The 24,769-nt window shown below is 52.7% G+C and overlaps 1 protein-coding gene across 4 annotated transcripts in view; it reads right to left on the bottom strand.

Moving 5' to 3' along the window:
* The window catches only part of ARVCF (ARVCF delta catenin family member), a 54,237-nt gene extending 32,017 nt beyond the window's left edge, over window positions 1-22,220 (bottom strand). Inside the window, exons 1-3 of one of the 4 annotated variants that reach the window (XM_073007011.1) lie at window positions 21,978-22,220; window positions 15,838-15,891; window positions 2,622-2,720 (exon numbers count right to left, since the gene is read on the bottom strand). The gene's annotated coding sequence lies outside the window, so the exon portion shown is untranslated. The remainder of the gene's footprint in view (window positions 1-2,621; window positions 2,721-15,837; window positions 15,892-21,977) is intronic. The other 3 variants (XM_073007014.1, XM_007975020.3, XM_007975022.3) reach the window with 3 other exon arrangements.
* Window positions 22,221-24,769: the final 2,549 nt, after the last annotated feature.

Raw genomic sequence — 24,769 nt, 5'->3', positions numbered from 1 at the left:
CAGCTTTGTTAAAACAAACAAACGCCTCTCCTCTTTACTTGAGATCTTTTACAAAGTTAACATTGCTCTGAAACCCCATAAGGAAAAATTATGGTGAGGTTTCTGGATTTTCAGAGGCAGCAAACTCATCTTACCTAGAGCCCTGGACTACCTAGAGAAGTAGTTTTTTTTTTTTTTTTTTTTTTTTTTTTTTTTTGAGATGGAGTCTCGCTCTGTCGCCCAGGCTGGAGTGCAGTGGCCGGATCTCTGCTCACTGCAAGCTCCGCCTCCCGGGTTCACGCCATTCTCCTGCCTCAGCCTCCCGAGTAGCTGGGACTACAGGCGCCCGCCACCTCGCCCGGCTAGTTTTTTGTATTTTTTTAGTAGAGACGGGGTTTCACCGGGTTAGCCAGGATGGTCTCGATCTCCTGACCTCGTGATCCGCCCGTCTCGGCCTCCCAAAGTGCTGGGATTACAGGCTTGAGCCACCGCGCCCGGCCTGAGAAGTAGTTTTAAGAACCAAAAGAAGAGAATAATTTGGGAGTCCATGAGGCCTGGATCACACAAGGGATCCTGTGCTTGCACTGCTGGGATTCAAATTTGGGGGCTGCCACCACCACGAGTTTGTGAGAAGCCCATAGTCTGCACATGAAGATTGTGTCAAGGGAATAGCAGCTGCTGATGTGTGGAATTGATTTTTTCAGCAAGGGCCTGCGATTCTGAATGCATTAAGGCAGCTCCAGTTGTCTGTAGCAGTCCTGTCAGCTGCCCATTGGGAACATTTTTACTGGCTCAGGAAATTCATGGATCTGTGAACTGATGACTCCAACAGATTAGGTATGAATCCAAGAACCACAAAACAAAATCTAACCAAGCCAAACAACAACCAAAAAATAAAACAGAACAACAACAACAACAAACTCAATTTGTTTTCCTTTTCCTTGCATGACATTAAAATAAAAAGATGGTAACAGACTACCATAAACATTTATGCACCAACAAATTAGATAACCTAGATGAAATGGAAAAATTTCCCAGAAACACACAACCTACCACAACTGAATCATGAAGAAATAGAAAACATTGATTAGATTTACAACTAGCAACAAAACTGAATCAGTAATCAAAAATCTCCAGCAAAGCAAAGCCCAGGACCAGATGGCTTCACCGGTGTATTCTACAAAACATTCAAGTAATTTTAACACCAATCTTCCTCAAACTTTTCCCAAAAATATAGAGGAAGGAACACTTCCCAATTCATTTTATGAGGTCAGCCTTACCCTAATACCAAAGCCAGGAAAAGACACTACAAGAAAAGAAAACCACAGGCCAATAACTTATGAATACTGAAACAAAAATTCTCAAAAAAAAAAAAAAAAATACACTAGCAAACCAAATTCAGCTGCATTTTACAAGAATTATAAACCCTAACCCAGTGAGATTTTACTCCTGGAATGCAAGGATGGTTCAATGCACAAAAATCAATCAATGTAATACACCACAGTAATAGAATAAAGGACAAAAATCACAATCATGTCAAATGATGCAGAAAAAAACATTTAACAAAATTCGATAGTCTGTCATGATAAGAAACAATCAAACTAGGAAAGGAAGGAAACTTTCTCAACATGATGAAAGCTATATATGAAAAGCCCATAACATCATACTCCATGGTGAAAGACTGAAAGCTTTTCTCCTAAGATCATAAACAAGACAAAGATGGCTGTTTTGACCACTTCCATTCAACATAGTACTAGAAGTTTTAGACAGAGTAATTAGGCAAAAAGAAAGAAAGAAAGAAAGAAAGAAAGAAAGAAAGAAAGAAAGAAAGAAAGAAAGAAAGAAAGAAAGAAAAGACATCCAAATTAGAAAGGAAGAAGAGGCCGGGCGCGGTGGCTCAAGCCTGTAATCCTAGCACTTTGGGAGGCCGAGACGGGTGGATCACGAGGTCAGGAGATCAAGACCATCCTGGCTAACACGGTGAAACCCCGTCTCTACTAAAAAATACAAAAAACTAGCCGGGCGAGGTGGCGGGCGCCTGTAGTCCCAGCTACTCGGGAGGCTGAGGCAGGAGAATGGCGTGAACCCGGGAGGCGGAGCTTGCAGTGAGCTGAGATCCGGCCACTGCACTCCAGCCTGGGCGACAGAGCGAGACTCCGTCTCAAAAAAAAAAAAAAAAAAGAAAGGAAGAAGAAAAACCATCTCTGTTCATAGATGACATAACCTTATATGTATAAAATACTAAAGATTCCACATGCATTTTTAAAAAACTCTATTAGATGTAAAAAATGAAATCAGCAAAGGTACAGGATAGAAAATGAATACCCAGAAATAAGTTGCATTTCTATATATGAACAATGAACAATCCAAAAGGGAAATTTAAAAAACTATTCCATTTATAATACCATTAAAAAGAATAGAATACATAGTACTAAACTTAAGAAACTTAAGATCTGTACACTGAAAACTATAAAATACTACAAAGAAAAATTAAAGAAGACCTAAATCAGTGAAAAGATATCCCATGTTCATGGCTGGGAAGATTTACCACTGTTACAATGACGATACTACTGAAAGGGATCTACAGATTCAGTGCAATTCCTATTCAAATCCCAGTGACAGCCAGGCATAGTAGCATGTACCTGTAGTCCGAGGCTAAAGAACTGCTTGAACCCAGGGGTTCAAGGCTGCAGTAAGCTAGATCACACCATTGCATTCCAGTCTAGATGACAGAACAAGACCTGTCCAAAAAAAAAAAAAAACCAATGACATCGTTTTCAGAAACAGAAATCTATTGTAAGATTCATATTGATCTTTAAGGATCCCAAAGAGCCAAAACAATCTGGAAAAAGAACAAAGTTTGAGGACTCACACTTCCTGATTTCAAAACTTACTACAAAGCTTTAGTAATCAAAACAGTGTGGTATTAGCATAAAGACAGACACATAGACCAATGAAATAGAATACAGAGCCCAGAAACAAACTCTCATGAATACGGTCAAATGACCTTCAACAAAGGTGCCGAGACCATTCATTAGGGAAATGATGGTCTTTTCAACATAGATACATTTACAGGTGGATACACACATGTAAATGAATGAACTCACACCCTTGCCTTATTACATACACAAAAATTAACTCGAAATAGATGAAAGAGCTAAACGTAAGACCTCAAACTATAAAACTCTTAGAAGAAAATATAGGGGAAAGTCTTCATGACATTACATTTGGCAATGATATCTTGGATAAGACACCAAAAACACAGGCAACAGAAGTAAAAATAAATTGTACTATATCTAAATTTAAAATGTCTGTTCATCAACGGACACAATCAATATAGTGGAAAAGCAACCCACAGAATGGGAGAAAAGATTTGTAAATCACGTATCTGATAAGGAATTCATATCCAGAACATGTAAAGAACTCCCAAAAGTTAACAACAGCAAAAAAACAAATAACCCAATTTAAAAATGGGTGGAGTTGAACTGACATTTCTCCAAAGAAGATACATAAATGGCCAACAAGCATGTTAAAAAATTTGCTTAACATTTCTAATCATTAGGGAAGCGCAAATTAAGGCTACAATGAAATATCACCTTACACCCATTAGTATGGCTATTTTATTTAAAAAAAAATAAGCATTGGCAGGGATATGGACAAATAAAGACCCTTGTGCATTGCTGGTGGGAATGTAAGATCAGTACGGCAGTTCCTCAAAAAATTAAAAATAGAATTACCATATGGTCTAGCAATCAGAAAATCCTGCATTATGTATCTAAAAGAATTGAAGCCGAGCGTGGTGGCTCACGGCTGTAATCCCAGCACTTCGGGAGGCCGAGGCAGGTGGATCACGAGGTCAGGAGATCGAGACCATCCTGGCTAACACGGTGAAACACCGTCTCTACTAAAAATACAAAAAATTAGCCGGGCGTGGTAGCAGGCGCCTGTAGTTCCAGCTACTCAGGAGGCTGAGGCAGGAGAATGGCATGAACCCGGGAGGTGGAGCTCACAGTGAGCTGAGGTCGCACCACTGCACTCCAGCCTGGGCAGCAGAGCGAGACTTCATCTCAAAAAAAAAAATTGAAAGCAGCGTCTCAAAGAGATATGTGCACAACCATATTCATAGCAGCATTATTCACAATAGCCAAAAAGGGGAAGCAACCCAAGTGTCCACCGGTGGATAAATGGGTAAACAAAACGTGGTAGAGACATACAAGGGAATATCATGCAGCCTAAAAAGTAAGAAAATTCTGAAGTATATTATTCTCACGAGGCTAAGTGAAATAAGCCAGTCACAAAAAGACAGATACTGTGGGATTCTATTTATATAAGGCATCTAAAGTAGTCAAATAATAGGAAAAGTAGAAGCAGTTCAAGAAAGGGGCAAACAGGGAGTTTTCTAATGGGTACAGAGTTTCCATTTTGCAAGAATAAAAACAAGTTCTGAAACTGGTTGCACAGCAATGTGAACAACGTGTACAATGCTACTGAATTGTACACTTGAAAATGGTTAAGATAGTGAATTTTGTGTTATGTGTATTCTACCATAATTAAAAATCAAATTTAAACAAGAGGCCGCCTCACATAATAAGAAATTGCCTAATACCCTTTTATTTGTTTATTTATTTTTGAGATGGAGTCTTGCCCTGTCATCAGGCTGGAGTGCTGTGGCACGATCTGGGCTCACTGTGAGCTCTGCCTCCCTGGTTCACGCCATTCTCCTGCCTCAGCCTCCTGTGTAGCTGGGACTACAGGTACCTGCCACCACACCCAGGTAATTTAAAAAATTTTTTTTTTATTTTTAGTAGAGACGGGGTTTCACCATGTTGACCAGGATGGTCTTGATCTCTTGACCTCGTGATCCGCCTGCCTCAGCCTCCCAAAGTGCTGGTATTACAAGCATGAGCCACCGCGCCTGGCCTACCCTTTTTAAACAAATAGTATATCAAAGGTAAAAATTTAAGGCTGGGTGCAGTGGCTCACACCTGTAATCCCAGCACTTTGGGAGGCCAAGGCAAGTGGATTGCTGGGGCCCAGAAGTTTGAGACTAGCCTGGGCAACATGGCACAACCCTGTCTGTACAAAAAATGCAAAAATTAACCAGGCATGGCCGGGTGCAGTGGCTCATGCCTGTAATCCCAGCACTTTGGGAGGCTGAGGCAGGTGGATCACCTGAGCTCAGGAGTTCGAGACCAGTCTGGCCAACATGATGAAACCCCGTCTCTACTAAAAATGCAAAAAAATTAGCCGGGCATGGTGGCATGCACCTACAGTCCCAGCTACTGGGGGGCTGAGGCAGGAAGATCACTTGAACTCAGGAGGTGGAGATTGCAGTGAGCCAAGATCGTGCCACTGCCCTCCAGCTTAGGTGACAGTGAGATTCCATCTCCAAAAAAAAAAAAAAAAAATTAGCCAGGCATGCTGGCGTGCACCTGTAGTCCCAGCTACTTGAGAGGCTGAGGTAGGAGGATCACTGGGGCCTGGGAGGTCGAGGCTGCAGTGAGCTCTAATCATGCTACTGCACTTCAGCTTGGGTGACAGAGTGAGACCCCGTCTCATAAAAATAAAAATGTAAAAATACAGAATTGTATACATATGTAACAAACCTGCACGTTGTACGCATGTACCCTAGAACTTAAAGTGTAATAATAGTAATAATAATAAAGGCTAAAAAAATAAATACAGAATTGTCTGTTTAGAAAGTGAAAAAATATACTCCCACATCATACCTTAAAATGTATGGGTTACAGCCAGAATTGTCCTCAGAGGTAAATTCATAGCCTTAAACCATTTAATTATCAAACTATAAAAGATGAATATGAGTAAACTAGGCCCCAAACAAAAATTCCCATTGAAATGACCAAGAAAATATGGAAGTTAAGGGAATAAAAATTGTACCTATCAGTGACTACCTTTCACAAGCCAGAAAGAGAGAAACTTTCAACAGATATTGTTCAGAGAGGACAGGACTAGAGAAGATACAGAAAATTAACCTGTGAGCCCAGGATCACACTGTCAAGTTCCCTGTTGTGCTCTCAGGCCTCTGCCTGTGCAGAGATTTACAAAAATCTAAACCTTCCCCTGCCTCTACAGCTGAAACTGAAAGTCAGAGACAGAAACCACCTGGGCTTCTGCTGGGTGACAGGTCAGGGCAGGTGCAGCAGCCAGCACAGCACCTGACACATAGCAGGTGCTTGAGGTGTTTCTGCTGCACAAAGCAAGCAAGGATGAGCAGCCAGGAACAGTGCACTGGCCAGCAAAGCATCGTAGCTCCCGTGCACAGACCAGCCTGAAGAATCAGAGCTGGGACCTACACTGAAGGCAATTTGTCCAGGAAATTGAAGAAGTGTCATGAGAAGGGCTGCCCTGGGGCTCCAGAGGCTCAGGAGGCACTGCCTTGGTGAGGCCATCTCTGCATCTAGAACGATCAGGGAGTGGACCACCCAAGCACTCTGCAGAGTCCAAAGTGGGGGTGGGCAAGGAGTAAGGATGGTGGTGTCTCAGGGACTGAAGATGGCTTTTATCCTGAAGGGGATGGGGAGACTCACGGGAGGAAATCATAAACATTTGCTGAAGCTGTGGGCAAGAAAACCAGGCTCAGCACAGGAGCTTCCAAGGCCCTGGCAGAAGGAGCCCCTACCAGTTGCAGGGGAAGGGACAGGGGACACTGCCCCACTCCTACCCAGTCCCCTTCTGGCTGCCCAAACCTGCTGTCCTCAGATCTGGGGGACACTCCTCCTGCCCTACCAAAATGGCAGTGGCTCTGGGAGGTAATTACTAACGGTAGGTGATACACTTTGAATATCTGTCCCTGCCCAAATCTCATATTGAAATGTAATCCCCAATGTTGGAGGTGGGGCCTGGTGGGAGATGATTGGATCATGGGGGCAGATTTCTCACGAATGTTTTCACGCCATCCCCTTGGTGCTGTCCTTGCGATAGTGAGTGAATTCTCACGAGATCTGGCTGCATAAAAGTGTGCGGTACCTCCTCTCCCCCTCCTCTCTCTCGATCCTGTTTTCGCCATGTGAAATGCCTGCTCTCACTTCCCCTTCCGCCAGGACTGGAAGCTTCCTGAGGCATCCCCAGAAGCTGATGTTGGAGCTATGTTCCCTGTACAGCCTGCAGAACTGTGAGCCAATTAAACCTCTTTTCTTTATAAATTTCCCAGTCTCAGGTATTTCTTTACAGCAATGAAAGAAGAGCCTAATACAGTGGGGGTTGAGAGACTCCAAGTAAACAGGGCAGGACAGGTGGGTTTAGGGTTGGGGGCGAGCACCAGGAGTAAGGGGACCATGCTAGCTTACGGAATGGACCTCGAGACCCAGGGCTCCCCAGGACACAAGGCTGTCAGCGTGCGTCACTGGGTCACAGGCAGCCTCCTTCCTTGTACCACACTCTGGGGCCTGCCTACACCCAACCCCAGCAACACTGAACCTCTGGAAGACCCTGGCTCTGCAAAGACAAAAGTCTGTGAACATGAAGCCTTAATTTGAAATTAACCAATGCCTCTTTCACAGGTTTGGTAAATAAACGTCTGGAATTCTTTCTTCAAACACAAATAACTGAATTAGTCTCATTACAAACAATAGCTCCCTGCAGATGGGCAAATGCCACAGAAATGTCACCAAAAAGCCTGGAAATGGAGGGTGTGCTTGCCTGGGGCTGGGCTGGCTCATTGAACCTCAGTTTCTCCAGTATAAGACACTCCTCTCCCACAGGTTCTGAGGTCCTGGAGGAAGATGGGTCTCACCCAAGTCCCTGGCCCCAGTTGAGTCTGGGCTTCATCGGATAGAGCAGTTGGGTTGGGGGAGCTCCAGCTGAGAGGAGGTGGAACCAGGTGGGGTCCTGACCATGCCCTGTCCTCTCCAGGGCCCTAGCCAGGCTGCTGGCCCTCCCAGGGGGCAATAAGACCCCATTCTCCCCAGGCAAGGGGACACAGGTGAGGCTTACAGTCTCTGCTCACTGACTGGGGGACCCAGTGCCACGGCCTACCTGCCCCAGTGTGTTCAGAAGGCCCCTCTCCAGCAACCTCGGTTCCCAGAAGGTGCCAGGTGCAGCCAGGGTGCTTAGAACATAGGACCGACACAGTGGCTCACGCCTGTAATCCCAGCACTTTGGGAGGCCAAGGCGAGCGGAACACCTAAGGTCAGGAGTTTGAAACCAGCCTGGCCAACATGGTGAAACCCTGTCCCTACTAGAAATGCCAAAAATTAGGCTGGGTGCGGTGGATCACACCTGTAATTCCAGCACTTTGGGAGGCCGAGGCGGGCGGATCACCTGAGGTTGGGAGTTCGAGACCAGCCTGACCAACATGGTGAAACCCCATCTCTACTAAAAATACAAAAACAAACAAAAAAATTATCCGGGCATGGAGGCTTATGCCTGTAATCCCAGCTACTTGGGAGGCTGAGGCAGGAGAATTGCTTGAATCCGGGAGGTGGAGGTTGCGGTGAGCTGAGATCACACCATTGCACTCCAGCCTGGGCAACAAGAGTGAAACTCCTTCTCAAAAAAGAAAAAAGAAAAAAAATCAAAAGTTAGCCCACTGTGGTGGCACATGCCTGTAGTCTCAGCTACTCAGGAGGCTGAGAGAGAAGAATCACTTGAACTTGGGAGGTGGAGGCTGCAGTGAGCTGAGATCACACCACTGCACTCTAGCGCAGGCAAGAGTGAGACTGTCTCAAGAAAAAAAAAAAGAACATGAGGGGTGTCATCCTTCTCCCCTCCATCCCCAGGCCCTGGCTCCAGGCCCCTAACCACCTCCTGCTGACCTCACTTCTGTACCCCAACTCCTCCTGTACCCAAACCGGAATCCCATCCCAAATCTCCCTGTCCCCCACCTCCTCCCAAATCCCTCCTCTCCCTCCTCCTACTCCCCTCAGGGCTGTCAGGCCTTCTCCACAGGGTCCCCACAGCCTCATCCTTCTCCATGCTGGGAGACCTGGTAGCCCATGGCATGTTGCAAGGGGCACAGCTGATCCCCTCCACAGAGCCCTGGTGCCCACACCTGCACATGGGCTTGTAACCGGAGGTGGGGGGAAGCTGAGGTGCACCAGCTGTGTGCACAGGAGGCTCAGCCCGGTGAACCATCTTCACAACCAGGATCCAGCAATACCCTTGCTGCAGGTCCCAGACGCCTGCCTGGCAGGTGATCATCTGCAGGAGTGCTGGCATCACCCGGCACCAACACCCACAGGGACCAGGCTGGGGTGAGAAAAGGCACAGGACTGGCAGGGAACAGAAGCTAAGCAAGAAGCTCCCGCACCTACTGTGCGAGGTGCTAGAGGCACCTCCTCGGTGGGGACCAGCTCCGGGCCCAGGATGGCCTGGATCGCATAGCAAACCAGGAACGGTGTCACCTCACACACCCCCGCTGGGGGATCTGGGCTCCTAATTCACAGATACGGAGCCATGCACAGGGTAGCGGCACCTCATGGAAGGGGCAGATCCCTGCACTGTCTGTCTTCCCATTGGGGGGTCTGTTCTCAGTGCAGGGCCCCAGGCGGGCGCTGTCTGCAGAAGGTGGGAGTGGCTGTCTCTCTGGAGAGAGGCTGCTGGGGCCCCTTCCCTCAGCTACTCCCTGAGGCCTTGGTATCCCTGGTGTCTGATCATCCCACCAAGTCTCTGCCCCCAGCACACACACATCTTCTGCCCCACTGGGACCTCAAGGTCAAGCCCAAGTTGTTCAAATACAGAAAAGCTACTCAGGGCATGAAATGTTTGTTGCTGCAGCCCTGATGGTGGAGAAAAGTTGGAAACAGCCTGAACGTCCAAGATGGAAGCCGTCTCCCGAACACGCCTGGGAAAAGAGCAAGGCTGGAGGGGAAGGAGCTGGGGTGCCAGAGGAGAGGCAAGCCCACCGCAGTGGGACACCAAGGGTATGACAACAGGGGGCGCCGATGGGCAGTGCCAGGGGCACAGGACAGGGCACACATCACACTTAGAAAGCACACATCGGGGAGGGTGGGGGAGGTCAGGTGTGCTGGGCTGTGCACCTGCAACAGGCATGAGTTTTTGTTCCTCCTTTACCGTGTTTTCTACATTTTCTATAAATAAGCATATACTGCTTCATTATTTAAAGGGCTAGGCATGATGGCTTACACCTGTAATCCCAGCATTTTGGGAAGCCGAGGTGGGCAGGTCACTTAGGGCTAGAAGTTTGAGACCAGCCTGGCCAACGTGACAAAACCCCATCTCTACTAAAAATACAAAAATTAGCCAGGTGTGGTGGCGGATGCCTATAGTCCCAGCTACTTAGATGGCTGAGGCACGAAAATCACTTGAACCCGGGAGGCAGAGGTTGCAGTGAGCCAAGATTGCACCATTGCACTCCAGCCTGAGTGACAGAGTGAGACTCTGTCTCAAAAAAAAAAAGTGGGGGTGCTGGCACCACAGTCACCTGGCCTCTGCCACTTGGTGTCTTGGCCTCTCCTTGGCTCTCAGCCTCTCAGGCACACCCAGGGGAGCCTGGCCCAGCAGATACAGGAAACACGTCTGTGGCACTGCAAAGGCCTCAACTCCAGGCCTGGGGTGGGTGTGGTGGAGCCTCTGAGGAGGGAGACGCTGCCTAGTGAAGGGTGGACCTTGTCCAGGGTGAGACCTCTCCACCTACGCGGTCCCTGACTACTCAGTGGCCTGGCCTCACTTTTTCTACCTGTATACTCACTGGCCCTCCAGGCACTATGGACCCCCTGGATGGGCCCTGGGGGCACCCAGCACCTCCCCTCAGGGCACACAGCAAAGGCCCTGGCGAGGACTGGGAGGATGGGGTTGGTAGCCATCTCTGCAGCATCACTATCTTGCAAAATGCAGCAAGTAAATTCAGACGTGTAAATGGCCTAATTAGAATTTCAGGAAGAGTAAAAATATTTTAAAAAGAGAAAGTTTAACTAAAGGCTTATTTTAAATACTGAAGTTAACAACTGCAAAATGGTCAACCTGACAAGATGGGCCACAGGGGAGGGGGTGTGGGGCGCCCAGCCCCCATCTTCCCCAGCCTCACACCGTATAGCTGTCCCCACGTCCTCTGCCAGGCAGGTGAGAGAAGCCTTAGGCTCCCCAAATCTGAGCTTTAGGGGGGCACTCCCACAGGAACACTCCTACTGCATTGGACTTGACTCAAAGGATGCCCTCTGCTGTGGGTCAGACACCCAGCCTGAGCCCAGGGAGGTTTCAATAACAGCCAGAGCCAACTGCAGCCAGTGGAACAGAGGAGGCCCAAGGAGGGACCAGAGAGGCAAGCCCAGGGGCCTGGGATGCTCCAGGGAGGACAGGGATGAGGCGAGAGCTGGGGTAGACACGGGGGATGAAATGCACCAAACAGCCACTGCACTGCAGCCTGTGGACAGCTCAGGAGAGTCCCTGTGCATGGCATGGCCAGGGCCCTTGCTGGTGTCCTGGGCACCGCAGGCCTCTCCAGGTTGACCCCATAGCACAACCTCACCACCAGCCACGAGTCATCCTGAACAAGAGGTGGCACAGCGGGGGTGGCTGGCCAGCCTACACCAGGCTCTCCAGCTACAAAGATAAGGTCTTCATGCAGCAGCCAGATCGCTGACCACTACCTGCCCACCAGCCGAAGGCTGGGACACAAAGAGGACACACGAGCCCCTGGTCTGGCAGCGCCTCTGTTGGAGGCATGTGAACCAGAACAACTCCATCTTGAATAGGAGCTGGGTAAAATGAGGCTGACACCTACTGGGATGCCTTCCCAGACAATTAAGGCATTCTAAGTCACAGGATGAGATAGGAAGTCGGCACATAATACAGGTCATAAAGACCTTGCTGATAAAACAGTTTGCAGTAAATGAGCTGGCGAAAACCCACCAAAACCAAAATGGCCACAAGAGTGACCTCTGGTTGTCCTCACTGCTACACTCCCACCAGCGCCATGACAGTTTACACATGCCATGGCAATGTCAGGAAGTTACTCTGTATAGTCTAAAAAGGGGAGGCATGAATAATCCACTCCTTGTTTAGCATATCATCAAAAAATCACCATAAAAATGGGCAACCAGCAGCCCTCAGAGCTGCTGTCTGTGGAGTAGCCATTCTTTTATTCCTTTACTTTCTTAATAAACTTGCTTTCACTTTGCACTGTGGACTCGCCCTGAATTCTTTCTTGTGCGAGGTCTAAGAACCCTCTCTTGGGGTTTGGATCAGGACCCCTTTCCTGTAACAACTCTGCCTCGGGTCACAAGGATATTGGAGCCCATGACCCTCGAGGATGAGGCCAGTCCTCCCAGCAGCCTGGGCAAGGGACACCCTCCTGCTTCCCCATGAAAGGCCACGTGAGCTGACGTCAGGAGAGTCATACCCCTAACCACAGGCTGGCTCAGGGGCTGTGGGCCCCGAGGTCCCAGCAGTGCCCCCAACCTTAGCATACAGCATCGAAAGGCCAGGCACCCACAGAGAGGGCCAGGTGGCTGTGGGGGCCCAGGCCTTATTCTCAGGAAACGGGTCCCAGGCACACCACAACCCTCACAGGGGAGCCGGCCTGCTCCAGCAGTACCAGCTCACAGGGAGTCCCATAGAGGTCCCAGGGAAGAGAAACCACACACACCCCCAGAGAACGACCACACACACCCCCAGAGGCACACACAGGATACCTGGGACACCTGCCAGCAGACCGACAGCCAGGAAGCCCCCCCACCCCGATCTTTACAACACCGGCAACCACAAACTGTAAGACACGAAGGCGTTGGGGCGTTTCCATTTTCTAATGACAGAAGACACTAGTCAAGAAACAAACAGTTCAGGCTGGGCGCGGTGGCTCATGCCTTTAATCCCAGCACTTTGGGAGGCTGAGGTGGGAGGATCACCTGAGGTCAGGAGCTCAACACCAGCCTGGCCGACGCGGCGAAACCCCATCTCTATTTAAAAAAAAAAAAAAAAAGATTACAAAAATTAGCCAGGGATGGTGGCAGGCGCCTGTAATCCCAGCTACTCGGGAGGCTGAGGCAGGAGAATTGCTCGAACTTGGGAGGTGAAGGTTGCGGTGAGCTGAAGATGCACCACTGCACCCCAGCCTGGGTGACAGAGGGAGACTCTGTCTCAAAACAAACAAACAAAAAGGAAACAGTTCAGATGCAGCTGTAAAAACAAAGTTAAATCACTGTTGCCCGTTTACATCAGAATAAATACTAGTTGGTGCTATGGGCTGAATGTATGCCCAAAGTCCATGTGCTGGAAACTTAATTCCCAACACAACAGTGTTGAAGGTGGGACCTCTAAGAGATGTTTAGGTCACAAGGGCACTGCACATGAATGGATTAATTCCGTTACTGTGGGAGTGGATTTGTTATCTCAGGCGCAGGTTTCTGATAAAAGGATGGGTTCTACCTCCTTCAGCACTCTCTCACGTGTGCTCCTGCCCTTCTGCCACCTCCTGGTCCTGGGGTATGCCGCGACAAGAAGGCCCTCGCCAGATGTGGCCCCTCAATCCTGGACTTCCCCGTCTCCAGAATTGTTAGAAAGAAGTCTTTGTTTTTCAGGAATTAGCCAGTCTCAGGTATTCTGATACAGCAGCACAAAATGGACTAAGACAGACAGATTAAATCCTGTGTACAAAACTAAAGTAAAAATACCTTCTAGAAGAAAAGACAGGTGCATGTTTACCTGGCTATATGCTAGGGAGGGTTGACTACACAGAGTGATGGAATATCTAAAAATGGAGAAAGGCCGGGCGCGGTGGCTCACACCTGTAATCCCAGCACTTTGGGAAGCCGAGGCGGGCAGATCACGAGGTCAGGAGATCGAGACCATCCTGGCTAACATGGTGAAACCCTGTCTCTACTAAAAACACAAAAAATTGGCCGGGCGTGGTGGCGGGTGCCTGTAGTCCCAGCTACTCGGGAGGCTGAGGCAGGAGAATGATGTGAACCTGGGAGGCGGAGCTTGCAGTGAGCCGAGATCACACCACTGCACTCCAGCCTGGGCGACAGAGCGAGACTCTGTCTCAAAAAAAAAATAATAATAATAAAAATTAAAAAATAAAATAAAAATGGGGAAAAATCCAACAGACTTCACCACAAAATGTGAAGCATTTTTGACATCAAAAATGATCATAAACGAGAATTAAAAGGGTGAGAAAAATGTACAGCAGGCAGAAAGATGAGTGAAGAATGAATATCTTTTATATATAAGGACTCATACAACAGCTGAGAAACCCATCAAAACCCAAGAGAAAGCCCGGCATGGGGGCCAGGCAGCCACAGGAGACGAAGCCGCAACACCCCGCAGGTACACGGTGGCTGATGGAGGAGGCCGGGCTGGTGCTGATCTCTGACAGGACACCACTGCCGGTCAGCTATGGGAAAGGGCAGGGCATCTGTGTCCCCACCAGCCCTTCTCACCCAGGCCTGGTCTCAGCGTGCACTACCCCATCACACCCTCCCAGTTCCTCCTCCTAAGGGAGCCCTGCTACTCATCACTATCTTGTAACTCCACAGTTGGCCACTGGTTTCTCTGTCTGTTGTGTTGTTTCTCTGTGTGTCTCTTCAACCCGGCTGGGAGCTTCTCAGGGGCAGGACTGGGCCTGATGTGCCTGTGATGCCCAGGACTCAGCATGAGGCTGGGTGAGTGGGTGCTGAGTATGGCAACACAAGGGTGTTTATATCAGCCCCTGTCCCAGATGAGCCCTGAGGCTCCCTCCTGCTGTGGGCAGGACCATACCCCAGGGCCCAGCAGAGCAGGCAGCCACAAGCCAGGGCCCAGGTTGCCCAGGCCAGCACCACACCAGTGCCCAGAGCAGACATGACAAATCAATCACCACAGCAGACCGGAATAAACAATCACCACATTCCAGGTGGGCAGGACAGGAGATGGGGAAAGGCAGAGAAAGAGGCACAGAGAGGGCCACAGAGAAACACAGAGAAGACCAAGAACTGGAAGGGGGAGGGAAAAGGAGGGACAAGAAAGGAGCAAGCAACAGGAGGGAGAGTGAGCAAGTATGCCTGGGCAGCCTTGGACCTGCCCAGCCAACCACCCTCCTGCGGGCCTTGTTACTAGGGCTGTCGTTTGGCATCTGGCTGACCTGGCCTCCCTGAAGTGTGGTGGCCTATGAGGAGTTAAGGGCAGTGGGACAGCCCCTCTTGCCACCCTGAGACGCCCCATCCCCTGTGCCACAAGCAACCCTAGTACCCTGCCTGAGCCTCTTTGTCCCAACCCAGAAGACCCTGCATAGCCAAATGTCCTGAGCAGTGACATTCTCGGCCAGACGCTGGTCCTCCCACGTGGTCTATGGCTGTGATCAGAGCACGTTCAGACTATTCAGTTACGGGCTGTCTGCAGCCATTTTCATCCTACAATGGCAGAGCACTGCAACTGTGACAGAGACCATAAGCCTTGCAAAATTGAATTACTTACTCTCTGACCCTTTCAGACAAAGTTTTGTGTGCCTGGCCTCCAGGACTATCCTCTGTCCCTGTGGCTCCAGTCTCCCAGGGGCAAGTGAATGGCCTGGCCCAGTAGGCTGTGCCGATACTGGATGCTACTGCGGCTGGCATCCTAGCTAAGGCAGGTGAAGAGCAGACCCAGTGAATATCCAAACCAACACCAACTAGCAACCTAGTCAGCCAGCCCCAAACAGGCTTGTCCCTAAAGCCAGACATCAAACCAGTGGCTGCTGTCCATATTCAGGCCAGTAACAAACCGGCCTGAAGCTGGGAGGCAGGAGGCCCTCACATCCACCCTGTCCAGGCCAGGACCTGTGCCCACCCAGGGTGAGAAGGACCAGGAGCACACTGTGTCCACGGCCACAGTCCATCCCTGTCACCCCCACCCTCCAGGCCCACCAAAACACTCTGCTGTCCTATGTGGGAGAGGATGTCCCCAAGCTAAATCCAGGCCACTCACCTGTCTTGAGGGGAGATCAGCATGTCCTGACACCCACCCTGCGGGCTCTGGCTCCTGCAGAGAAACCAGAAGACACAAGTGAGGTCAATCCAGCTGGTAAGTCCCTGCTGGATAAAGGTACACGAGCCCAGACCGTCCTCTAAGCAGGACCTTGTCAAGCCTGACCTGAAGGTCATCCCATGGTGCTCCCGACTCATAACCACACACTCATGTGTACCTTCTTGTCCCCACGTGTCCAGGACTGCAGTTGACACTGGGCTGCCAGGGTTCCTTGTCAGCATTTCTAATGCTGTTGACCATCCTTCAGGAACGTGATCCTTCAGAGATGTGGACGGATAATGATGTCTTCCCCATCACACACAGCATAGCAGGAGGACTCCCACCCCAGAGTAGCCAGGCTCGGGTCCTGCTGGCCCACGCAGGTGCTCATAACCCCACAAGGCACCTGCTCTACCTCCCTGGAGTCTGCTCCTGCCTTGTAGGCCAGGCCACGTGCCTCTCCTGAGGTTCCCTGAGGCCAACACAGATCCTGGGCCCTCCTAGGCAGGCAGCTGTCCCCAACGGTCTCCAGGACAGGGAAGGCGGGGAAGCAGGCAGGTTCCTGGCCCTGGAGCTGAGGCCAGGTATGAATGACCATTTGGTCCCGGCCAGGTGTGAATGACCATTTGTCTGGGACGGGGGGACCTGGCACTCAAGCCTGGGGTGCTCAGGTTTATGGGCTGGAGCAGGAGACAAGGGGTTGCCTGTGCTCACACAGCCTTCAGCCTTCCTCAGGGAAGGACCCTGCGGTTTCCTGTCTCAGCCAATGGCCCCAGGGACACATTCCCTCTTGTTATATCTAGGCCTGGGGATGTTGCCAGAATGGTCATGTCGTAAAAATGAAAAACAGGACACCGCAGACAGACAGGGAAGGGCTGGGCCTCAGACGGGAGGCCGTCTCTGGGGGACACGGGTAATGAGAGCTCTCTCCCCCAGCTCTACGGGGTTTTCTAGACGGTTCTGAGGTTCTGCCCAATAGTCCTTTGTGGTCATGGTCCATTCTGGCACCCCCACGGTGTGTCTCCCTGTCTCCCAACAGCCTCTTCATCATGGGAAGGGGTCCAAGTGAGGGCGGGCAACAGGCTACGCCTCAGGGTGGCATCAGGGTGGGACACGGGGCCTGGGGCAGGGAAGAACCAGGGACCAAGCCAGGCACATGTGCATATGCATGTGTGTGCATGTGAATATGAGTGTGTGTGTGTGCCTGAGAGGGGCAAGCCCGCCTGGGAGCCCACCCACCAGCACTGCGTCCCCAGGAAGAGATGCTGCTCCTACTCCAAGGTCTGAGGCTTAGGAACCAGCTTTTGCTCTGAGTGTGACATTTCTAGGAAACCTCTGCTTTTAGCTTAAGTGTTCACATAGGTTTTGAACCACAGAGAACCATGTGACTTTTTAAAATCAGCCCTGATAAGCACCAGCCTCTCCCGAGGAGTCACCATGTGCCACAGACTCACGACACGCTGGCTGCGAGCCATCATCTCACGGACACCACCAGGTGCCTCAGGTTGGCTACATACCCCATTTTACACATGGAGAAACTGGGTCCGGGCCAGACAGTGGCTGGGCCAGGATTTAACTCAGGTCTTCCTGCCCCCAGGGCCTCCCAAAGTCCCCCACCCAGATGGGGAAGTATGGTCAAAGAAGAACACGGCTCTTTCCTCATGGGCCTCCCGCCTCATGGGGTCCAGCCAGGCCAAGAACCTGCAACCATATGGGAGAACCAATAGGAGACCCTGGGAAGGGGGTCAACTGAGGCATTGGAGAGGGCTTCCCCCAGGAGATGGGTGGGAGCAGAGAACAGCAACACCACAGGAGGCTGGATGGTAAGGGCAGCCAGAGCTGCAGGTCTTCTTCCTAAGGGTACACTAGCCACAGCGGCATCGTGCAGGCAGGGGCAAAGCAGAGCATCTGTGGCCAACCTAAGGGAGCTCTGGGCAGTGGACAGACAGAGGGATGACAGGCAGGACAGTGATGTGAAGGCAGAACTAGTGATGGGATCATATGGAAAGGTAGGGGGATGCTCACCTTGCGGAGCCCCTGGAGTACCACTTTAAGGCTGCTCTGCAGGCTCTGAGGTCACCTGCCTGGCCAAGGACCCAGTACCAGCCGCCTCAAGGCCGGGGGACGACCACACCCTTTATTGGGCCCTTTTTCCCAGTGAGGATGGCCTGGCATGGCCCCCCCGCCCACCAAACTCTCCAGATCCAGTGGCTGGCCACGGGGCTCTGCCAGCCCCTGGCTATACCCCACTGATGCCCTAGGAAGGCCTGTGGTTCCGGCACGGTATCCATGGTCCAACCAAAGGGCTGAGAGGTCTCATACCGGGGTATGAGCCTGGCCCAGGCCACACAGCCAGATTAGCAAGCTACAGTCCCTTGGATGGCTGACAGCACGGGGCAGCTCCCATGGGTACACACTGGGCCCAGAACTGGGATGGAGGATGCAGCCTGGGCTGGGTAGGCAGTGAGGAGCTCAGGTGAGCTCACTCTGCACTCCCTGAAATGTGGTCTCAGCAGGCCACCTGCTCCCCAAGTCTCCTCACTTCCTGCTCTGTGAGCGGGAGGTGACACTGACTGCAGGTAGCTGAGAACATGCCCTGGTAACAGCCAATGCAGACAGGTGCGTGGAGTGCCCCGTAGCCACTGGACAGGGAAGGTCCTTGCTGCTCAATGACAATGGTGTCCACTACAGCAAAACCCAGTGTTCTCCTAGGCCTGCTGCCACTCTGGGCACAGTGAGAACACGCCCACTTCTACTGTGGACATTGAAACACAGCCCACACCTGGGAAGGCCTGGGAGGCCCCTGGGCACACACTTGAAGGACGCTGCACTTTTGGGGCTACATAGGCACAGGGCTAGTCTTTCACTATCCCCACTGAGCCTGTGTGTGGTCACCCACGATCTGGCCTTCAGGCCTCCTTCTGCCTGCACTAAGCATGTGAGGGGCACCGAGGAGACTCGCTTGGCTCCTCTCCAACTCCAGGCCCTCCACAGGCAGCTCAGAGTCCGAGCTCCGGTCATCCAAGCCAGCAGTCTGGGGAAGGGTCCTGGTCTGCTGCAGGAAGCTGGGTGGAGCCAGTCTTGCCTGCCATGGCGGTCCCAGCTGCCCTCTGGTGGCCATGCTCGGCTCCCCATTGCTTTGCAAGAGACGGCAGTCCCTCAATCAGCAGGGGCAGTGGGAAGGGCCTGTGCCTAACTGGTTATGGGGTGGGGTGAACTCTGTGGCCCCAGGCATCCACCAGCTCTGGGTCATCTTCCTGACCTGAAACAGGCCAAGATGTGAAGCCCCTGAGCCAGGAAAGCCTACTAAGGGATCCTTGATACCATGTCTCCTCAGAGTAACCCAAGACTTCATCTTGGGTTTTTCTGGGGTGTTTTTTTTTTTTTTTTTTTTGGAGACAAAGTCTCGCCCTGTCACCCAGGCTGGAGTGTGATGGCATGATCTTGGCTCATTGCAGCCTCTGCCTCCCGGGTTCAGGCAACCCTCCTGCCTCAGTCTCCCCAGCAGCTGGGATTACAGGCGTGTGCCACCAGGCTCAGCTAATTTTTTTGCATTTTTAGTAGAAACAGGGTTTCGCCATATTGGCCAGGCTGGTCTCAAACTCCTGACCTCATGTGATCTGTCTGCCTGCCTCGACCTCCCGAAGTGTTGGGATTACAGGCGTGAGCCACCGTGACCAGTCCATCCTGGGTTTTTTGTTTGTTTGTTTGTTTTGAGACAGAGTCTCGCTCTATCACCCAGGCTGGAGACAAGCGGTGTGATCTCGGCTCACTGCAACCCTCACTTCCCTGGTTCAAGCAATTCTGCATCAGCCTCCCAAGTAGCTGGGACTACAGGCACAAGCCACCACGCCCGGCTAATTTTTGTATTTTTAGTAGAGACAGGGTTTCGCCATGTTGGCCAGGCTCGTGTCTAACTCTTGACTTCAGGTGATCCACCTGCCTTGGCCTCCCAAAGTGTTGGGATTACAGGCACGAGCCACCATGACCGGCCTCATCCTGGTCTTAATTGAAGCTAGTGGCAAAAGAACAGACACCTCCCCACGACTAAGCCACCATCAGGGAAGTCCCCAGGATCCCCAAGGCCCACCTGGTGCTCTGCAGTGCTGTCCCTGGACTCCCACCCTCCATTCCTGGCCCCATCTACAGAGTGGGCCCTGTCTCCCTATCCCAGCTCTACCCTGTCACTCCCTCTGCCAGGGCCAGGTGGGGAACACGACAGATGGGCTAGACAGAGGGTGGTGCCTGGCATCCATGCGCAGAGCTCCCTGCTCCTCCCAGAGACTGGGGATCCTGCTGCTCCTGCTCCTCCTGTCCTCACTCCGGACAGCCTCATGCTCCCCTAGGCCAGACTCCTGGGGTGATGGAGCACAGTGAACTCACCCTGAATCCCTAGTAGCACAAACAGGAGGAGGGGTGCTACCCTACCCTCACAGAGCCACAGAGATGCGAGGGCCCCTGGGGCTGGGAGGACACTGCAGGGCCACCTCTGGAAGGGGTGCCAGAGCAAACATGGGAGCCAAGCAGCCCAGATGTGGTGGGTGGGGAGGCTCAAATTTAGCAGGACTGAGGATCAGACCTTGTTCTCCCAGGAGGGACCTTGGTCAGGAGGTTCTTGTGTTTATGCAGAAAAGTCTGACAGGGCAGCTCAGCCAAGAGCTGGGCAGGGGCTGGCTTGGCTGTGCTCAACTACCCTCTCAGCTGGGACTTGAGTCCCTTAGCGAATGTTCTGTGCCCAGTCCTCTGCTGGGCCCTGGTGGACCCCAGAATGGGGGTAGGGTGGGGTCAGGAGACAATTGGGAGCAGACATTGCGGATAGGATGGGGCAAGACTGGGGGAAATGCCTTCCCAGACACGCTGTGGTTCACACTGTGGCCTGACCCAAGGCCTGGATCACCTGCTCAGGAACTGACTGGCCACTGGCATGGCACACTGGGCAAGAGAGCGCTGACTGCCCCCTGCATTCAGCACCATTTCAGCTCCAATACAGTGAGTACAAGACAGGTAACACCCGCCCTGTTTGGACCAGACCTCTAACCACAGCCTGGATCCCAGAGCAAAGGCAGATAAGGCAGTAGTAAGGAAGTAGGAAGAAGTAAAGGCAGCTACCCCTGAGAAGCTAAGGTCAGGAGAGGTGGAGGCTCCCACTGCACCCCGCTGGCCCATACCATAGAGGAGGCTTCCCCCACAGCGGCGTGGGTACCCACCTGAGGTTATTAGACAGCAGCATTAAGAACCTACTTTAAAAAACACCCACAGGGCACCTTTATTTTCCTTATTTCTAAATATGCCTGGGTGTAGGGAAAGGGAGGTGAAGTCCTTTGGTTCCATTTTAAGTATGCTACGTTACACATAGCTAAGAAACGGTGAAATTTTATAAGCAGCCAATATTTAATTATTTAAAAATTAAAATAGGCTGAAGATCTCAGGCCATCTGCCCAGGGCGACTCCCCAGCAAACCGAGCAGAGGCTCCCTCAGAGTGCAGAAGACATGCTCTGCAGGGGCCCCGAGGGGGCGCAGGGCGACGTGGGGAGGGCGACCCAGGCCGGGAATCCAGGTGGCGTGCCCTCGCTCCCCCCCCCCCCAGGCGGCAGGAGCAGAGCAGCGCGGCGCGGGGACATCCCTCCGGGCCGTCGGTGCCCCTGCGCTTCCCGGCGGCGCGCTGCCCCAGGAAAGTTCCCGGCCTGCCGCCCCTCGGGCCGTTGGAAAGTTTCCGTGGCAGCAGGGCCCTGGCAGCTAGGCGCCAAGCGTCGCGCGCGGCGGACACGGCTGCGGGGTCGGGCCACGCTCAGCTGGAGAGCTCGATGCAAGGCGCCCGGCCGGGTCGAGTAGGGCTCCGAGACCGCGCACAAAGGGACCCGCCCCCTCCCCCGGCCCGAGGTCTCCGGCGCCGCAGAGCGCACGGACAAGACGCGAGTGGGGCGGAGATTGGCTCCGAAGCCCGGCCCAGACCCTCGCCCTGATCTCGACTCCGGGCACAGGACCCAGTCCGGACCGCTGCCCGGAACGCGTCCCAGATCTGCAGCCCCGCCCCCCGTCCCGGCTCCGACCCGCAGCCCCAGCCCCGGGTCCCGCACTCCGCCCACTGGCTCAAGCTTACCTGGAGCGCAGAGTGGGCGGCTGCGCAGCGTGGGCGGCTCCGCAGCGCGGCCCCGGACCCCAGAAGGGCGTCCCCGGGTCCCTCGGCGCGCGGGGAGCGGCGTTCCCAGGGCGGGGCGCAGCCCGGGTAGCAGTCCACTGGGCCGCAACTCGGGCCGGTGCGGGGGCCGCCCCCTCCCTCCGGACCCAGCACGCAACCCGAGACCCCGGGCCAGCCCTCCCGCCCTCACGCGGCCCGTGTGCAAAGCGGACCGGGCCGGCGACGCGGCACTCCGCCCCGCCCCATCTGATCGCAAATTTTCCCATTGGTCGAGAGACCCGGCGCGGCACGGCAACCGGCGCCGATTGGACGGGTGCGCGGAGATGACGGCTTTCCATTGGGCCTTCGGGATGTCAGTCCCGGCGGCTGACCGGCCCCGTCGCGGAGGGGCCGAGGCCCCGGCACCTGCCCGAACCTTTGAGGTGGTGGTGGCCGGGTAAGCGGGGCCGCTTCCTCCCAGCCGAGTTAGGAGAACATTCCCCGACCATCCAGCCCCGAGCAGGAACTGGTAGGGCCGGCGCCCCTTCCCCGGATTCCGGCCGCGTAGCCTCCATTACCTCCCCCAGTTCACAGGTATCCTTCTTCAGCGCCTGCTACTCGCTGTGCGCTGCGCGGTGCGCGCCGCGCCTTCCGGTAGACATCGAATTGTATTCCTCACGCAAACCGCGGGGAGAGTTCTGCCACTATCCCCATTTTATAGTTGGGAAACAGCCTCAGAGAGGTTCTGACTTGCTTGAACACAGTCGTCTGACCCTGGGGCCTGGGGACTCTCACCCTCACCGCCCCTGGGCCCCCGGAGCGGGGAGGCGGTGGAGGTAGGCTGCCGTATTTCCGAGGGCAGGAAGGGACCTCTTCGGTAAACCAGGGGCTCACCTCCCCCACCAGGCCTGGATGTGGAGACCTGTTAGGCTTGTCCCACCTTTCAGGTCCCCCATGGGGCCGCCCTTCCTTATTACCTCCTCCTGGCGTCCTCACAGCCCCACAGCTCTCCGTCTGGGGAAGCGGAGTTGTGCGTTTATGCCCCCGTACTGCTGTCCCATTTTCTCCACCTTACCTAGAGTCAGAAAGAAATGCGGCTTCACTGCCTGTTGAGATTGGCATGGTTGCATTTCCTATCCAGATTGAGAGTACCTGACATGAGTAGGACCATGACCCTCCGCCAGCTCCGCGTAACTTTGTGGTGTGGGGGGAACCAGCAGGGATGCTGCCCAGTGGGCTTTTCTAGGGGGAGGTCCTGAGATGACTTCTTGGCCAGTGACCCTGGCTCATGCATGCTGTCAGCCTTTCCTGCCCTGGATGCACCTGGACATGACCAGTTCCTCAGCTCATTGCATTCCCCAAGGCCGCCTGGGGAACCAAACTGCCCACAACCATGCTCATGGGTGGTGGAAGGGTGTGACCAGACACTCTTGTCTTTTCCACCCATATTGGGAGTCCAGTGTGTTCACCCAATCATTCCTTGGCCAGGACAAAGAAAATGAAATGGTCCAAGGCAAGGACTCACTGCTGGGGCCACCGCTGGGTCCATCTGTGTGCTGGCAGCATGGTGAATTGATCCCAGCTACCTTTCAGAGCCAGGCAGCTACTATCAATCGATTGGAGCTGGCACTTTATGTGCCAATTGGCCTCCTGGCATAGGGTTGTTGCTTGCTGCTCTGGGAGGGCAGAATGAAGTATCTGTCCCTAGAATAGGGGCCCTCAAAAGCCAGGTAGCTGTCATCCTGTGGAGCAGCACCACAGCAGCTGAGGGGTCGCTTCCTCCATTTAGGAGTAGATGTAATGAGTCCAGCTGTCCCCAGCCATCTCTCCAAGGCCATTGGACCCTGATTCTGCTGGAGCCCCCCTTCTCACAGTGACCTCGTAGTCCTCTACCACCCCCTCCCCACACTTGCAGGAAGGACTGGACAGACCTCTGTTGAAAGAGCACAAAAGAGAGAACCATACACCAACATCTGTGCAAGTGAGACTACCTCTCCCCTCTTCACCACCCCTACCACCCATAGGGTTGCAGAGACCTGTCTGCCCTTGGCAGGCAAGATCACTAGCTGAGGTCAGAGAATGTGGGGGCAGCACCAATTCAAACAGGACTAAGGACTGCTGTCCAGCAGTCGGCCCATTAGGCTGCAGCCAGGGGTCAGAAACACAGCAAGGGAGGCTGGGCGCAGTGGCTCATGCCTGTAATCCCAGCACTTTGGGAGGCCAAGGCAGGCGAATCACCAGAAGTCTGGAGTTTGAGACCAGCCTGGCCAACATAGCAAAACCCCATCTCTACTAAAAGAATACAAAAAAAGGTAGCTGGGCATGGTGGTAGACACCCATAGTCCCAGCTACTTGGGAGGCTGAGGCATGAGATCGCTTGAACCTGGGAGGCGGAGGTTGCAGTGAGCTGAGACTGAACCACTGCACTGCAGCCTAGAAGACAGAGCAAGACTCCATCTCAAAAAAAAAGAAAGAAAGAAAGAAAAACACAGCAAGGAAGACCACAGGAACCAGTAGCCCAGTGTCCTCCCTCTCTCATCCTGTCACCTAGCTCCATAGGGACAGCTGTGGGGCCCACAGGGAAAGCCACAGAGAGAAAATGCTTTCAGCTGGGTGTCAAGAAGAACTTTTCAACAGTTGGAGCTGTTGAAACCAAAAGAGTGGCCACAGGAGGTAGTGAGCTTCCTATCTAAGTTTATGTGCAATTAGAGGTTGGATGCTAATGAACCTGTTGCAGCCCCAAGCTCCCAGGGCTTAGGTGCCCACCCTAGACC

Source organism: Chlorocebus sabaeus, chromosome 19 (genome assembly GCF_047675955.1).
Source record: "Chlorocebus sabaeus isolate Y175 chromosome 19, mChlSab1.0.hap1, whole genome shotgun sequence".
In the NCBI taxonomy this organism is placed as follows: Eukaryota; Metazoa; Chordata; class Mammalia; order Primates; family Cercopithecidae; genus Chlorocebus; species Chlorocebus sabaeus.
This window is presented reverse-complemented; position numbering and strand designations above follow the sequence as displayed.